We start from the raw sequence: 15,449 nt of genomic DNA, 5'->3' as shown, positions 1-15,449 counted from the left end.
CCCCTGTCGGATTGTCGGATATCACTTCCTTAGGAAACCCTACTCTGGTAAAAATACCAAGTAGAGCCTTAGCCACAGCCTGAGCTGTAACCCTGAAGATGTGGGAGGGTCAAGGGGACCGACAATGTCAATGCCCACCCTCTCAAAAGGAGCTCTCACCACTGGGAGAGGCACTAATGGTGCCACATTCTTGGCTCCACTCTTGCCAGTGGTTTGGCAAGTGTGACAGCTCCTACAGAATTTGTCAACGTCTGAACCCATTTTAGGCCAGTAGAAGTAGAGAGAGAGCCTTTCCTTGGTCTTTTTGAAACTCAAGTGCCCAGCCAAAGGTACCTCATGGGCTAACTGTAGGAACTGGAGTCTGTTGGCAAGGGACACTACAATTCTTTTGCAGTCCCCAGGGATAGACTCATTTGGTTCACTGTAGAAGAGGCCAATTTCCCAGCTTAACATGTGCTTCCCAACTTCTTGCCCATCAAGTTGGTTAGCAGCCTGTTGTCGAAGACCTTCAAGAGTAGGACACTCTCTCTGTCCTCTGTTGAAGTCTGCCCTGTTGGGTCCACCTTCTGCCAGTAAAGTGTAACGCTCACCTGAATCCCTCGGAGGCGCAGGTCTGGGCTGGGGGTTCTCGGAGTCTTCTAGGGTCACCCGCAGGCCTCGAATGCCACCCTGGAAAGGCCCTTTCCTCACTGAGATCTTGATCTGAAGGGTGAGGTGTCTGCAATTATGAGAGCAAGGGGTTAATATGGATATATAAGCCTGACTGGGTAAGCTGCCTCCCCTTCCTGGTACTCCCAAGTAGTTCGTAGGCTAAATGTGCTCACCTTATGTAGGTGAAAGCGGAGCTCTCCATCCTGCGTCTGTGCAGGGGCGCCGAAGCCTGTTACTTCACTGGTTAATTGTCCAGCCTCTTGGTTGCAGAGGATGAAGATTTGGAGCTAGGCCATTGTTAGCAGCACGAACGGCGGTTGCTTGAATATGGAGGTCCGGAGAGCGATGGAATGGCGAAGGTATTGCAGGCAAGTAAGTAGAAAATGTCAATTCGAAGTTAAAAGCACTTCTTAATGTCTCTTTTCCTTTTTCAGGTCGCAGAAGCAGCTGGGTATAAAAATGGATGTCGAGGAATGCACCGAGGAGTGAGAAAGATGAGCGCTGCCCAAAACACGTGCGTATAGATGGAGTTTTGTATTTCTTAATGATGTCCTTTTGTTTTGCAGATGCGAGTAGCAGCGTCGGCGGAGGCGAGAAGAATGCAGCGCAGGTAAGGAAAGGTTCACAGAGGTTTACTAACCAATGTCTTTGCTTCCACAGGGTGCCGGAAAAAATGGAAAGCTGCAGCCCGTGGCTTGAGATGCACCGATGGACTGGGTAAGTGCTGCGCTGGTTTTTATCTCGTGCTAACCTGGTGTTCTTTTCCCTTTTCAGATGCTGCTGAAGACGAAGATGGTATTTCGGAAGGTAAGATTGCGGATTTCTCTTCCCCAGATGCAGAAGTTGAAGATTCTCTGGAGCTGACACGGTGAGCGTCCTGCTGCTATTGCAGAATAACGCGAAGCACTTTGCTCTGATCGGGCGTGGTTTAAATAGCTTACTGGAGTGCTTAGGTGTCTCCTTCCACAGCAGCCTCGCCCAGGTAAGAAGTCCCAGCTTCCAGAATAGTTCCAGTATCCAGTCCCAGGGAGTGGTGCTGGCCACACCCAGAGGTAAAGTAGTTCCAGCCATGGATGGATGAGGATTTCATCCTGCAGGTGAGTGAGCAGCATGGTCTGCAGCAGGTAGGTCCACCCAAGCACCATTCCTTACATCATGAGCCCGGCACGTCCTGTGCCGGGACTGAGTCCCCTTATGAGCCTGGCGCCACTGGCGCCAGGACAAGGTCCATAAGGCCCCTATGGGAGCCGATGGGTGCCTGGAAATGAAGTTGTGACCCAGCTTCCGAGGCAGTTGGGCTAAACCTGACTCCTTGGAGGCTGCGGTCATGACATAAAGACTGCAGCTCAGGATGGTCAACAGGGTCAAGATCTCGATCTAAGACAGTGTCTTCTTTCAGATCTGATTCTTCAGAAACTGGCTCAACCACACAAGGTTACACCTCACACTCTGCCTCAGCAGGTGGAGGAGTCACAGGTATGACTTTGGACAATCTTGGGGATGTCCTTGTTGGTAGCACAGGGTTGCTGTCAGATTTTTCCCTGGAGGTCTTGGATTTCCCCTTTGCCTCTGTTTTCCTGGAAATAGCAGTGAGCAACTCCTGTGGAGTTGGAGTGATAGTTTCCTCTATCAACTTCTCTGGAGAGCCTCTCAAGGTTCTCTCCCTTGCAGACCTGGTGAGCTCCTGTTTCCTTTTACTGGGAGGCCTGGGGGTGCTTGACACAACTCCAAGAGTTTTCAGGTCATTACCCAATAGGACTCTCCTAGGCACTTCACTCTGCACACTAACAGGTATTTTGACAGTCATATCATTACACTGGATGAGAGCGGGTAACTGGGGAAGCATTTATACAGGGCCTCCAGCTAATTTGATGAGGCATTTGGGTGCCTTAGCAACATCCTCCACCTTGAAAAATGATTCATCCACCACAGTTATGCTGGCTCCAGTGTCTCTGATGGCAGGGGTTTCCTGACTATTCACAAGAACACTATCTTTATAATACTCATTAGTATTATCTGGGATGGAATTATAGACATCTAAATTCTGTTGTTCCCACAAGCCTAGGGACACTAAAGAAACACTAGCTGAGACTCTCATGGGTTAATCAGCCAGTATGTGAAAGTTTCCACTTGCCATAGGGAATAAAAGGTGCGTTCCTTAAAACCCAAGCACAGGGTCCGACCTTCCTGGCTATCCGGCCCACTGTAGCTCTGTACAGTGAATTCGACCAGAGGATGGGTCCTGGCTTGAAGTTTGGGTGAACTGGTTGGTCCCACCAGCTCAAGGAAAGAAGATTCCTGGAGGATCTTCTCTGTCGTCGGATTCTGAAGATTCTGACCTGAAGCAGGGCTTCACTGGGCGGTCGTTGTAGGGGTCCTCTTCTGTCAACTCCTCGTTAGTTCTTTCGTTCCAGTGGCGTCTTTTCAGTCCTGGTCACCCAGCCAATCAAATAGGAGTGCGACTTGGGTTACCAAGGGAACCCATGGCAGGGGTCCTAAGACCCCTCCCTCACATCCTGCCTACCCAGACTTTCAGGTGCCTTAAGGAGGGCTTCTGTGCAGAAGCCCGCGAAAAGACGGAAAACCAAGGGACCAAAGTGGGACCGCGCAGAGTAAAACACGAGAAAGGCTTTAACAAAAAGAAATGGCGAATAAAACCAGCCAGAGCTGAAAAAAAATATATTTGGTCAAGCAGGTTTATGTTCGAGGCTAATAAAATAGCCTAAAATAATACCATGATTTTTTAAGATAACCGCGGTATAAAAAATAGAATAGTTACCACTGCCGCCAGCCAAGCCTTGATTAAAAGGGAGCGAAACAGTGCTCCAAGAGAAACAGACAAAAAGGGGTAAGAATTAACCCTTTCCAATACTCCATGTAAGATGGGGTGTACTGGGTCTGTGATTTAAAGAGACTACATAAAGTTAATGGCAACTTTACATGTTTCTGGGAGACAGTAGTCAGTCCCAGAAAAATTGAGTCAGTGGGAAGTCTAAACGACAACCCTCTGTCACTGCACTGAAGGTGCTGTGTAACACAAAAAAAACTGATGCTCATGGAGTAGGTGAGGCTCCAGAACCCAAGATCACACAAATGGTAAAAATAAAACACAGAGCAAAACACATGTAAGAATGGGAAAAAGGCTCACACTCTTACCAGGTGAAAATAATAAACCCTAGAAATCCAGAAACGCTGCTGAGGGACTCATTAGGTAAGGGAAATCAGCCATTTATGAGAATTCTCCCTAGCGGGTCCTGACAGAGACATTGTATGTTCTTTGTGGAGCTGAAGGAAGGGCTGTGTAGGGCTATTGCAGAGAAGTTATATTGCTTTGGACGTTCTCAGAGTGGCAAATCACCCTGACCAAGACCATCATTATTGCTATTGAGGAACTGAGAACCTGTTCAAGGAAGAGGAAGGACCGTGTATATTCTGTGTTGGAACTTTCTGTTGACAAGTTGAAGTTATATCAAACTGTGCTGGAACTTTGTTATAAAGCAGGATTCCATTGTTTTCTTGTCTTGAATTGTGAAGCAGAATCACGTTAAAACCATGGGAATAGGAGTTCACCCAGGTTATATAGAGGGACTGTGATTACATTGCAAACTCAATCATTATTGTTTTTAACTTCCTTGCATTTCCTTATTCATTTGTTGTATGTATAAGTGTAAGGGATAGATATACTTTTTTAGAGTCTTTCCTTTAGTTTATTTTAGGCAGGGAAATCTTCATTAGGGTAGGGATAGTGAGGCGTTCATACAACTTTTATTTTTTCCAAATTCTTTTTTATTGGCGTATATGCAATTACAATTCAATGCAGACTTCCTGAAGGCATTATCACATTATATAATACCAAATGAGTTTTAAGAGTTTTCACCCCATCCCTAACAGACTGAGTAAACCCCGCCTCCCCTTCCCTAACCCCAAATGTTCTCTGGAGGCTCCAGGACAATCACATCTTAGATCACTCTGGGTCATGAGGTCTTGTCCTTATGAGTGCATTCTGTTATATCCGGGTCTCGATGGTGATACGTTAGTTATATTTGGCATTATAACCTCCCCTAGTGCAGTGTTTATATCTTCTATGGTGCCAAATTCCTATAGTCTGTGGGGGAGGTAGGGCACTTGCTCTCTCCACCCTTTAGCCCACTCACACTCATGACTCTTCCCCCTCCTCAAACTCCTGTGGATTTTCCGGGTCATATTTTGCCCGAAAAAGTTGCCCATTCCATAGCTCTTGTCGGGATTCGACTGGTCAGTTCCTACATCCTGTACAGGTCCAACGCCTTAGCTGCCCATTCTGCCTCACTTGGAAGCCTCACTCTTTTCCATCCCCCTGCCAGGCATGCCTTGCTGCTAGTAGAAGATAGTGTAGCATATGTGGGAGCCTTACCCATTCATCCTCGGACGTTTCCATCACAAATAGGAGCAGTAGGGGATCCATACTTTTTTCTACTCCCTCCAAGCTCTGTATCCACCCTAGAACCTCCTTCCAGAATTGCTGCACCTTCTCACAACCCCACCACATGTGCCAGTAGTCGGCTATCTGGTCACATTTCCACCAGCAGTGGGGGTATGCCCCCGGGAAAAATGTTCCCAGTCTGAAAGGGGCCCCTAGGGGTCCCTCGCGTTATGGAAACAAGGCAAGTCACCACACACGATAGATACGCCAGACACATGGTCGTATTCCCAAAGCTAGGGTTTATTGCAAAGCAAATAGTCTCAGTTGGCCAACTCGGTCTCACGCCCCGCAACGTGTATCTCTAGACCTCGAGGGACGCAAGAGAGCGAATTACGTACATCAGTTACATATATACAAAATGCATTTCATACAATCAGCTGAGACATGTTTAACACCCCCCTTTTGTAACGCTCACCTGATTCCCACAGAGGCGCGGGTCTTGGCAGGAAGCTGTCTGTGACTCGAAAAGTGATGTGCAGGACTCGATTGGCTTCTGGGGTCGAACCTCTTCGCACTGTGTGTCGGACTCGCAGAGTGAGGTTTCTGCAGGTGAAAGAATATGGGGGTTAATGGTCTGGGTTGTTGAATGTCCCTCTCTCGCTCTCTCTCTCTCTCTTCCCAGCTTTTTCGTAGAGCCCCCAGGTCAACGTGCTCACCTTATATAGGTGAACGCTGGGCTCTCCATCTGCGTCTGGTGCAGGGTGCCGTTGCCAGTTCCTTCACTGGTGAAACACAGGCCTCTTGAATTCAGAGGATGGTTACCGTCGTTATCTGCACGAGCGGTGAGTTTCTGGACACCTTTTGTCTTTATAGTCTTTACATGCGTGGCACGTTTATATGCAGACTCTGTATAATGCTTTTCCCTTATGTATTGCAGGGCTCTTGAGATGAAAGATGAAGTGAAGCGCCTGGAAGTTCGTAAGTATGGCAAGCGCTCTAACTGTCTCTTTCCTTGCAGCTTAGTTCGTGTTAAAGAGACGCCGGAGTATTCGCAGGCGTTTTATTGCGACGAGAGTGATGGACGTAAGTAAATACCTGCTTAATGTCTTTTCTTTTGCCTTTCAGATGTTGGGTTGCAGGGCCGGAGTCCGCGGAATGCCAGTAAGTTGTTAACGATACTTTGTCTTCACAGGCGGCGATGCAGAACGAAGAAATACGGAATTCACAGCGTGCCGGTAAGTATGGCAATGCATTTGTTTTTGCAGGTGGAGATGCGGCGTGAAGAAACGGCCGCAGCCGATGGATCAGGTAAGTAAGCACTGCGTGTAAAGTTCGCGTTGCTAACCTGTTGTTTCTGTTCTTTGCAGGTGCTGATGATGTCTGGATACTGAAATGGTAAGTAGGATTCTTGCAGGTCCAGGATCGGAAGAAGAAAGGCCGGAGCAGACTCTGTGAGCGTTCTGCTGCAGATGCAGAATAACACGAAGCACGCTTCATCTATCGGGTGTGGTTTAAATAGCCTTGGAGTGATGAGGCGTCTTCTTCCACGGCCCCGCCTAGGTAAGAAAAGAGTTCCAGTTTCCAGAAGAGTTCCAGTGCTGTATCCAGGGAGTGGAGCTGCCCCACCCAGGTAAGAAAGTAGTTCCTGTTCTCAGATGGCTTCTAAGTGGCTGGTAAGTAAGCAGCATGGTCTGCTGCAGGTAAGTCCACCCAAGCATCTTCACACCTATTATGGCGCCAGGACAAGGTCCAAAAGGTCCCATTGGGGACCGGCTGGTGCTTAGGATTAGGGTTAGGGGCCTGCTTCCAAGGACGTTGGGCTGGTCCTGGCTCCTTGGAAGCAGTGATCATGACACCTTTATTGGGTTTCTTTGAACTCGGTTTGATGATGGACAATTTCGACTAATACGACACCTTCAAATATCTATTCTAGCAACAATATGCAACCTTGCAAGTGTAGAGACATCTTTTCTTTGTTGAACAGAACACAGTGCTTCTGTTCTTGTAAGCGAGCTACATACGGGGGAAGAGTCACATTCCAGACCTTGCTATCTTTGAGGTGCTATTCGTGTCCTGGGAGCCGACACGCTTTACAGGACTCTGAAAAGGGGGGGCGTAAGTAGAGCATAATTCAAGCCTTTAGCTGCTTTATTCTAACATTCTCTATCATATAATGAGACTGGCTGGCAGCTGTGAAATGATTAAATGCCCTGCGGCTCTCCTTCAAGGCTACATTCGGGAGGGAGCCGGGCATTCCTCTCCGGAGCTGCCTACGTTGTGTTTCAACGAACTCTTATTAGCCTCGCGGCCTTGCCCTTTCACGTTCAGACAACAATGTTAACAGTCAAGCAGAGTAAGCAGAAATGTGCTGCGAAGCAGTTTGAACAGAAAGCAATGAGCAATCGTTAGAAAACAAAATGGCGATCCTTGTCACATCAAAATGGCCGCTCATTGGTCAAACTCGGAAACCTGTATTTCTATCGTTATGTACATGAGACGATTGGTCTTCGGCCACCAAAATACGTTTGCCGTCAATCGTGAGAGGTGTCGATTTTTCTAGGCCGACAAATCCTCCTTTTGGCCGTATGCCAAACGTCTCATTCATTCATTGTATCCTCCTCTGATGACGATAAGTCTGAAGTACCTATGTCTGAATTTTGCATGCTATTATAAGCATCATCATCGTCATTAATATCTATAGCCATTAATTCTTTCACTGTTTTCATTTCATTCGTGTCTCTGTCATCCCAGCCATAAGTTTGTTTTCTTTTTGTTATCATATGCATACATTCCTTAGTACATCCCTCAGTTATCTCAGTGCAAACTATCGATAGGCAGTGTATGCAACAATAGCACGTTATGAATATTCCAAACACGACTACTAATATCGCAATCAACTTCCATCCCCAAGAACGCAGTATTCCCCAAAACCAGGACCCTATTCCCCAGCCCCCTTCTCCAGTGGGGAGTTCGGAGCTCAGGAGATGCATTTTTTTTATTGCTTCAAAAATCGTTGGGGAGTAGTCATCTACGAATACGCAGCACGCTGATCCCACAATTTTGCAAATTCCCCCATGATCAACCAGGATTACATCGAGAGCCTTTCTATTTTGCAGCGTAATTAACCCAATTCCCTTTTCTTCCAACGTCATGTTAAATAGTATATCTGTCGTCTTGTTTATCGTATCCTTTAGTATTCTGGACAGCTGCCTTATGTTATAGGAGTTCACCATCTGGGACAAGAATGGTATGAATGATTTTGCTACATCCTCCGCTATCAACACACCTTTGCTACTCCTTCAGGTTCTAGATCTGGATATCCTGGCCATGTCTGCTGTTTCTAAGAGGAACACTCCCGTGAACAGTAGACCTAGGTAACATGTATCTCCCCAGTTTCTGGGAAACCAAGGATATGCCTTTTCTCCACATATAAAATAGACAGGATCTCCCACATATGCTGGTTCTATTTCCCATTTTAGTACCACTGTATTCATGCATCCAGTAAAAAGGGACAGTTCTCGGGTTGTAATTCAGCGTGTAAGAAGGGGGGATTGCATCTTTGTTCCCGTCTGTCCTTACACGAAAACATCATCACAGATGTTTTAACTGGCGGGGACAATCTATCTTGTCTGTTTTGTCGTGTTATTTTTCGCTTACTTCTTGGCATAGGTTCTGGGATCATCACTTGCGTTTTATTGAATATGGAACAACCCACAGGCCTCATAATTATTTCCTCAAACTCATTCATGTTTGTTCTATCTAATTGACCCGTACTACTCTTATTCCACTTCCCATAAAACATTGCACTTAAAGATGCACTGCATACAGAACTTAATGGTAATGGTTGTACATACCAGCCTATTCCTTTCCCCGCATGCTGCGGTAAATGGGCACACACCCAACAATTATTTTTCTTTAGAATTGCATGCGTCATGTTCATGATGAGTAATAGCGTATTGTTCCCATACCCTTCTCTGTGTCTCTCTTCCATTGGGGACAAGGTATAAGTAATCACCTGAACCGGGCTTTCAGTAGTGGACATATTAACTATTGGTAAGAACATTCCCAATGGGTGTATAGATTTCACATACCATAACACAAACGCTGACGTTATTGGTGCTACCACACTCATGAAGCACATGATTATTGTCAAAGCCAGCATACAATTTTTTTTACCTTGCGTTTTCCCTAAATTTACAGTCTTTATAACTAACTCATTCTCAGCAGTGGTGCAGGAGGAGGCTGAAACGGTCCCAACATTTTTCTCACCGTCCTTCTTCTTCCTGACAAAGTTCATCGTGGATATCTATCTTCGTCGCACTTGTCCGGATGTCAATAGGTTCAAAGGAATTGTCAACAGTTTAGTCTGCCAGCTCTTTGCAGCCTGGATGGCTTATTCGTTCTAGGCAAGATCACTTGTCTTCTCTCACACTGCTCAGAGGACTTCTGAACAGTTCTCTATTGCCTTTGTACCAGTGCGCCCAGCTTGTCCGCTCTGGTTCAGGACACATGTACTTTTTATGATCGCACCGAGGAGCCGCGAGTCTTGAATTGTCCGACTTGCACAACTCTCACGCTTCTCTCCTCTACACCTCTAGTTCCTTCTCCGTCCATGAGCGGAACCAGAGGTTAGCATAAACACCAAAGAACTGTGGATCACTCTGTCTTTCGAGGCCGCAAATCATATCGCCCCACTCCTGGTATTGTGTGATCCGTGAGCAGTGCCGGTGCACTTCCAGATCCAGGCTCAGAGTCAGCCTGTAGCGCAATGGCAGGTGTTGGTGTGCGCTGCGATAGTGATGCGGATCCAGTCTTTGGCTCTGGCGCAATGGCAAGTGCTGGTGGGCGCCAAAGGGGTACACGTTTAGTGTCTGCCGTTATTTGCAATTCAGATTTCGTGTCGGCCAACAGTGATGTAGGTTCTGCTGGGCAACGTTGGGGCACTCTTTGCCCTTCCCCCTTTTTGGCAATCTTTTCAGGCTTTGTTTCGAGTTCCACTTCTTACTCGGACAGATTTAGCGGCAGTGGACTGGCATCAGTTTCTTTAGTTTCTAGGACCGCTGTCTCTTTCCGGTCGTCCGGATTGGGCAAGTCTTTCAGTGAAGATGGGATCTTTTTGGCATGGGTGGCATGGATCCACGCCTTCTTCCCATCCACCCGTATTGCCGTCTGCGTTGCCAGAAGCACTTGATAAGGGCCGCGCCACCTGGGTGCTAACGATGATTTTCTCTCAAAGTACTTAAGCAGCACCCAGTCTCCTGGCTCCAGCGCGTGCCCCGGACCAGTATATCTTACGGGTAGAGCCTCCTGCACCTGCTGATGAATCAAACGTAATTTCTGCATTAAAAGGCCACAATAAGTGCTAAGCACAGGATGCTCCACTTCACTCAGTCGCTTTGGCTGAGGTGCGCACCAAACATTCGCCGGCCTCCCCATCACAATCTCATACTCGGAGAGCCCAGTTCTAGCCTGTACAGACGTACGCATGCACAATAGCGCTATCGGTAATGCATCCACCCAACTCAACTTGCTCCCTGCACATATCTTGCTAATTTTTTACTTGAGGATTCCGTTGTGCCTCTCAACAAGACCGGCCGAACTCGGATGCCTCGAACTATGAAATCTCTTATCAATCTGAAGACCTGCACATATCTGTAATACCACTGTGCCCACAAAATGTGGACCGTTAGCTGACCATATGACACGGGGCAAGCCAAAACGGGAAAAGTATTCTTTAAGCATTACTTTTGCCGTACTCATTGCTTTGCAGTCTTTTAAGGGATATGCCTCCTCCCACTTGCTGAATGCACAGATCACCACTAAGACATATTTCAAGTTTTGGCACCTCTCCATCTCTATGAAATCAAAATGGATTACCTCAAAAGGCATAGAGGGCGTGCCAAAACTGCCTATTGGAGTCACTGTTCCCTTTCCTACATTGTGTTGTAAACACGTAATGCAGTTCTGCACCAACCTCTCTGTATTCTTCTTTATGTTTACATTCTTCCATACCGTAGATAGGTGCTGTATTATTTTCTTGGCACAGATGTGGGTAGGGCTGTGAGCCATTGTGACCATTGCAGTTACATAGGAATTTGGCAACATCCAGTTTTTAGTTCCCTTGTCCACCCAACAACCGTCTAAATCTAACTCAGCAGAGCCCTCTGCCCACCATTGTATCTCATCGGCCGTGGCTTTGGCCTGCATTTCTTTGACAGTGGCAATTCCATCTTCTATCATACAGGGTACTTCCTCAGTCTGGACTGTCATCATTTTATTATTCAAATCAGTGGCAGTTTGTTTCACAATTCTGTCTGCAAATGCGTTTCCCTCTCCCACTTTGCATGTTACTTTTTTATGTGCCTCGCATTTCACTATTGATAGGCGCTTTGGAAACGTGAGTGCAGACATCAATCATACAATCAAGGGGCCATGTTGAATTCTGGCCCCATGTGATGTCAAGAAACCCCTCTCAGCCCAGAGTCGACCAAAGTTATGAACCACCCCAAAAGCATACTGACTATCAGTATAGACATTCACGTTCAAATTTTCAGAAATCTCACAGGCTCTGGTCAATGCTATTATTTCTGCGGCTTGTGCCGAGTTGTAGGGGATTCTTTTGCTTTCTACAACGCTCTCTAGGGTAGTGGTAGCATAAGCGATACCATAAGCGGCAGTTGACGTGCCATCAGGGAGTTTAAAACAAGAGCCGTCACAAAATAACTCTCCATCTGGCTCCTTTTGTGGGGTGTCACTTAAACCAACTCTCCCCTTCGTTTCTTCCTCAGTGACCATTAAGCTATCATGGGGTGGTGATTCGTTGTCACCAATTTCTTCTGTGGGCAGTGGCTTTAATTTTGCAGGATTGAAAGCGCTACACCTCATAATTTGTATATGGGGCGCGAATAAGATAATTTCATATCTTGTCAGTCTAGCAGAGGTGAGGTGTTGGTCTGTGTCCTATTTAATAAGACATCTATGGCATGTGGCACCATCAGAATTAAAGTATGCCCCAATACCATCCCTTCCGTTTGTTTCACCGACACAACAGCCGCGGCGACAGATCACAAACATCGTGGTAGTGCGCGCGCTACAGTGTCCAGCGCAGAAGAAAAATAGCCGCACGGCCTATTTCTTCCACCTTGTTCATGTGTCAAAACAGCCAATGCACATCCTTCATTCTCGCATACAAACAATCTAAAAACTTTTTCTTAATTTGGTGTGCCCAAAACTGGAGCAGAACATAATGCAGTTTTCAATTGATCAAATGCTCTCTGTCATTCTTCATTCCACTGCAAAGGTATCACCGCATCCTTCTTAGTTAATAGCACCATTGGCTTCACAATCAACGCAAAATTACCGATCCACTGCCGGCAATAAGAAGCCATGCCTATTATGGCTCTGACTCCTTTCTGTGTCTTTGGAATAGGCATACAAGAAATACTTTCAATGCGTTCTGGCGTTAGCCTTCTCCCTTCTTTTGAAAGTAGGTAGCCCAAATAAGCCACCTCCTTTCGATTATATTGAAACCATGTGCTTTATGACCATGTGCTGCTAGGTGTGACAGTAGTAATACGGTGCTCTTTTTAGAAATCAGCAGCGATCAACAGATCATCTATGTATTGCAATAGTACACACCCCACTGGTAATTCTAGCATGTCTAGCTGCTCTTTTAACGCTCTACTGTAAATACTCGGACTTTCCGTATATCCTTGTGGAATGCGCGTGAATGTAAATGATCGTCCCCCTAATGTGAACGCAAACAAATATCTACTGTCCTTGTCCACCGGAATGCTAAAGAAAGCATTTTTTAGATCAATTACACTAAAGTATTCTGCTGAGGCAGGTATCATTGTCAATATTGTAGTGACGTCTGGGACCAAAGGAAATTGTGGATCTACTACTTTGTTTAGCGCACGCAAATCAATTATGAAACGATATGGTACTTCATTGCCTCCTTTCTTATACACTGGAAGAATCGGGCTGTTACATGTACTGCCTGTAATTTCTTCAATTACCCCTAATTTCACCAAATCTGAAACAATACTTTTCAATCCTCTCTCTCCGTTAGCCGAAATTTTATACTGGGGAATTTGCAGCAGTGTAACTCCTTCTTTCAAAATGATCCTCACTGGCTCTTCAAGCATCCTACATCGTTATCATGCATCGCCCATATACAGGTTGGCACTTTTCTTAACTCTCCTGGCAAAGTTTCAGACATGAATTCTGACACCGGGGCATCTTGTGGCCAAATCGTCAGAAACACCCCTGTCTGACGTGTAATGTATAATCGCACCTAGCTTTTTCCCAACAAGTTCTCCCCACAATTTTCTGTTAGGAGAAAGGGACAATGTTCAGTGAATGGTCCTATGGTAACTGGGACTGATTGGGACACTGGGTTTATGACTGGTGTACCTGCGAACCCTACGGAAAAATTCTTTTGCCCTGACAGTGGTATATCCGGAACCAAGTGATGGTCTATTGAACACCTTTGCGCTCCTGTATCTACAAGGAAGCGGTGCTCCTCATTCCCGACTCTCATTTCTACGTAGGGTCCTCTCTGATTCACGGGAATAGACACTGGTTCCGACCCCTGCCCTGGGCTGTCCTATTGGGGAAATAACACATCATCCGATGTGTAGTCACTACTATTACTGTAATACGTATTTGGCTGCGTATTGAAATGGTCCCATTCTTTCCTCTATTTCCCCCACTCTGATTCCCATATTGTTGGTTTTGCTGACCCTGACTCTGGTTAGGAGCACTTTGGTTTTGGGCTTGGTTCTGATTACCTTCATTATTGTGGTGCTGCTGCATATACTATTTCTATTTGGTCCAATCGCTCCTTGGTGCCCTCTTTGCTGTCTTCTCTGGCCAGATCCATTTCTATTCTGTAAATGTGGACATTGAGCTCGCCAGTGTCCTTCCTCCTTACAGTATACACACTGATTTGGTCCCAATGGCCCCCCATGCATATTCAAATTACTCCTCCATTGTGCGTTCCCTCTTCCTCTATTATGTCCTGCTACTTGCTGCAGTAACACCCTTGTTTTCAGTATGCATGCTTTCAAGTCTTCCCCCACCTGTTTTAACAACAATAATTTGTCCACCATCGCCTTTCGCCCCAGCGATGGTAACTGTTGCCATCGATTATGTGGCCCTAGCACTTCCTTCCTATCTCTCCCGATATCCTTACCCCTGTAACCAGGTGCAGTAAACATTTCAGCATAATCATTATCCAATTCATTTTTAAGCTCAAAAAGTCCATATACATGTTCCCTTACTTCTTCATCTCTTTCTCTACAGCGTGCTAATGCATTCAAATCTAACAATCTCTGCGGTGGTAATTTCCCAATTAACTGTTTCCATCTCTCCACCAAATATTCACCCATGCATTCCAACACTACCTGTCTTTCGTTGCTTCTTCGGAAGCCATACATCGAAGCCAATGCTGCCGTCCCATCATTCCCGTCTATATACATCTCTCCCTGTTGCTGCAATTCTGTCTTCCTTTCTTTGCTGATCGCACTGCGAGTTACCCTTGTGCATCTACTTTGTTCAGTCCCGCCTCTCGCCCCCGTGGTTTCAACTTCAACCCCTGGAGGGACGGACGGTACCGAGTCTGTATCTAGGGCGGGAGATGCGGATGGGACAATAGGAACGGGGAGTGTCTGCTGTGGGCCTGGTTGGCTAATAGGAAGTGTTACGTGCGCGGTCTGTGGCTGTGGGAGGGCTTGAGCTACGGGAGGGAGAGTTTGAGCTATGGGAGGGGCTTGAGCAATAGTTACTGGCGTGTTTGGCCTCGCTTCTGATCTTGGGCCTTGTTTTGTATGGATCAATATGTTTTCCATCACTTTATCTGCTATGTGCAATTCCCGTTGTGGGTATATTTTCTCTATGTTCAACTGGTCACGTCTACCTGACCTCCTTAGACTTTCTGTCCACTCCTCCTCCTCCTTTTCTTCCGCTACTTCACCTTTCGATTTATGCCTGCGCGCATGCTTCGCTCTACTTCTTTTATTTTTGTTTTTTTAAACTTTTCTTTATTGACAAGAAGTGGCAGCCGGTACAGTGCAAATTAAAACAGTGACACACATTTCATGTTGAAGCGTGAATGATGAAGTATAAATTCTACAGAAGGTCGGATACAGTCCCAACAGAGGTTAATCACAATAGAGACATGCATCATGTAGAGTGATCCGCCCCTGATCAGGAGAAGGAGGGGATGATAAGAGCTCCAAGTCCACCTTACTGTTCAAGCTACTATAAAAACTCTGCCCATATGTATTTAGGGCGAGCATTACTAGTCAGCATGTTAATATAGTCTTCTTCACAGGATTGTATCCAGGTGAGGGCCTCCAGCCACATTTCCAGGGAAGGGGGGATCTGCGCTTCC

Source organism: Ambystoma mexicanum, chromosome 1q, assembly GCF_040938575.1.
Source record: "Ambystoma mexicanum isolate Mex_15411 chromosome 1q, UKY_AmexF1_1, whole genome shotgun sequence".
NCBI classification, from domain to species: domain Eukaryota; kingdom Metazoa; phylum Chordata; class Amphibia; order Caudata; family Ambystomatidae; genus Ambystoma; species Ambystoma mexicanum.
The sequence above is the reverse complement of the archived record's forward strand: the minus strand, read 5'-3'. Positions refer to the sequence as shown.